General features: G+C 45.4%; 2 pseudogenes across 1 annotated transcript; both read right to left on the bottom strand.

Moving 5' to 3' along the window:
- Positions 1-515: 515 nt before the first annotated feature.
- The window catches only part of LOC108294262, a 3,928-nt pseudogene continuing 1,368 nt past the window's right edge, over positions 516-3,075 (bottom strand).
- Positions 2,183-3,075, bottom strand: LOC108294258 (annotated as a pseudogene). Its single transcript, XR_001820974.2, has one exon. The product of XR_001820974.2 is annotated as an actin-related protein 2/3 complex subunit 5-like protein (transcript).

Raw genomic sequence — 3,075 nt, forward strand, 5'->3', positions numbered from 1 at the left:
TTTTTTTTTTGAGATAGAGTCTTGCTCTGTTGCCAGACTGGAGTGCAATGGCGTGATCTCGGCTCCCTGCAATCTCCGCCTCCCAGTTTCAGACGATTCTCCTGTCGCAGCCTCCCGAGTAGCTGGGACTACAGGCGCACCACCATGCCCAGCTAATTTTTGTATTTTTAGTAGAGACATGGTTTCACCTTGTTGGCCAGGATGGTCTCAATCTCTTGACCTCGTGATCGACCCCCCTCAGCCTCCCAAAGTGCTGGGATTACAGGCGTGAGCCACGGTGCCCAGTCCACCCAGCTAATTTTTATATTTTTAGTAGAGATGGGGTTTCACCATCTTGGCCAGGCTGGTCTTGAACGCCTGACCTCATGATCCACCTGCCATGGCCTCCGACAGTACTGGGATTAAAGGTGTGAGCCACAGAGCCCAGCCAGGGAGCAGAATTTTTTTTTTCAGTTTCTGCATATTACCAACTTATTTTTATTGATGAATGTCACAAACTTCAATCAATACTTTTAAAAATATTATTCTGCATGCGTTTAACAAATCTGATAAAAGAACAGTATCCAGTTTACTTGTAATGTAACCATGATATTATAACTGAACAGTCAATTAACATATATTTAAAACCATTAGGTACAGGTAACAATGAAAAACTTCTGTGTATTAATCTGATGGCATCCAACCACTATGCACATGTTCATGTAACACTACTAGTAATTACCCTGAAGCACAAGCAAATGTAGATGGAGGATGCTCCCTAAGAAGCAAGTTTAAGGGATTAAATACCATCATCATCATCACTACTGAGAATAAAGCTGCTGCCAGTTGATAGGGGCCCTTCTTCAACACTCCCAAAACCACCCGAAGCTCTCCTCTCATCAGAATAGTCAAACAACTTCTCATCAGAATCTTCCTTCTAATCAAACAACTTCTCGTTGGGATCATCATCTTCGAACAACTTTCGTCAGCATCTTCATCTTCCTTTCCAACTGCATCTTCATCTTCCTTGTCGTCTGACTCTTCAAACAGCTTTTCATCCGCATCACCTTCTTCCTCCGTTTTATCAGCAGCTTCAAGCCCCTTTTCATCTGCGATTTCATCGTTTCTCATTGGACTCATCACCAAATTCTTTTTCATATGTATCCTCCTCTTCTTCCTCTTCATCTGAATCTTCCTGTAACTCTCTCTCAGAGCCTTCCTCATCTAACACTTTTTCAGAGCTGTCATCTTCAAATTTGGAGTTTTCAGAGTCATTTTCTTCTAACTCTGTCACAACATTTTCAGGAAGCTCCTTTTCAGAGCCATTCATGTCCAAATCCTTCCCGAGACCATTTTCTTCAAATCCTTTTTCGGGTGCATCTTCAGACTGTTTTTTAGAGCAGTCTTTGTCAGACTCTCTGAGTCACCTTTTTCAGACTCTTTTCTGGGTCCAGCCTCCTCTTCAGACTCCTTCTTGGGGTCATCTTCAGATTCTTTTGCAAGGGCATTCTCTTCACAGTCATTTTTGAGTGCCTTCTTTTTCGACTCTTTTTTAGGACTACCCTCTGCAGATCCTCTTACGGGATTGCCTTCTTCAGACTCTTTTGGGGAGCAGCTGCCTTCAAACCCTTCTTTGGCCTCTTTGGCCTCTTTTTCTGGGCCACCTTCTTTAGCATTGTTTTCAGAAGCATCTTCTTCAAATTTTCCCCCGTCTTGTCTTTGCAAACTTCTTCTCATCTATAGGTTCTTCAAATGCCATTCCAGTTGCAGCTTCTTGAGCATTCATTTTACATGTGCTGGGTGCTCTAAAAAGTGCCTTGCTCTAGAAGGCCCAGCCCTTTCTGAAGCCAACACAGAATCTGAATGTCTAAGGCCTCTACTGGCCTCAGGACCATTGAGGAAAGCCTCCCATCCTCTTAGACTTTCCTTCCTTTCTCTTAAGGTTTCCTCCACCATGCCTAGGCAGTGATTTGACGGCCACCAAATCATCTTCCATCCAGAGTGTGAATACAATAATCAGCTTCCTCTGGAACCTGAAAGGACACAGAGGCCACACCATCTGGGTGTCCATCAAAGAGAAGGAGCTTCCTAATTTGTCCAAATTTTGAATACTCTCCTTGAAAGTCTTTTGTGATCTCATTCAGCACCAACGGATCATCTTCAAAATCCATAGGATGAAACATATTCTTTTTTTTTTTTTTTAACTAATAAGCCAAGAGCTTTGTTGATGCAGCAGGCACTTTACAGTGAGCCCGAGAGCGTCCTCCTTCTCTGGAAGACAGGATGTCTGTACAAACTCTTGGTTTTTCCCACTTCAAAAACACAAGCTCTCCCATTTACCACAGCCCTTGGATCTGCACCTGCCCAAACCATCCCTCCCCCAGTGCTCACAGGTGCGCCTGACCAATGCCAGCCACCACTCACAGACAAAATGTCAGTTCGGCAGTACTCAGAGACAAAGGCATAGACAATCAGATCCTGCACAGGATTTAGGAAACAGACGATTTTCCCCTCCACCTTGAAAATAAAATACATTTCAGCAGCTACATGTCCTGAAATAGTTTAGTTGGGAGTTCCTAGGAAGATGGTCCATTGTCAATCCCTTCTTCACCTGTCCGGGCATCCAGAATTCTTCTCAAGGTAACACAAGTCTTTTAATTTTTTTAAACAGCCTTTCTTGCTGTAAGAACTCTTATAATGGAGCCTCGTCCTCCTACTGCTAAGGCCTTTTCATGCCACTGGAGCAGCACTGCGCTGCTCTTTTCTGTGGGCTTCTTTATAAATGTACTTCATTAACAAGTCAGCGCCGTTTCTGTCCAGTGACTGCACAGCCAGCTCAATCGCGCTGCTCTCCAAGTTTGTGAGCACTTTCAGCGCCACACCCTGGGCTCTTTCCTTCCCGGCTTGATTCTCGGTGTTGACGGGAGAGCTCCGCAGGCCTGCGTGGAATGCCCGAAGCTTGTCCCCTTGCCGCAGAAGCCGGTCCACCTCGCTGGGGTCCGGGCCTGGCTCCGCTGCCGCCGCCGCCTCCTGCTCGTCCACAAATTTGTTCTCGTCAAATTCGTCGATGTCCACCGGGCAGAAGCGCGAGGACAG

Source organism: Cebus imitator, unplaced genomic scaffold (assembly GCF_001604975.1).
Source record: "Cebus imitator isolate Cc_AM_T3 unplaced genomic scaffold, Cebus_imitator-1.0 Scaffold572, whole genome shotgun sequence".
Taxonomy (NCBI): domain Eukaryota; kingdom Metazoa; phylum Chordata; class Mammalia; order Primates; family Cebidae; genus Cebus; species Cebus imitator.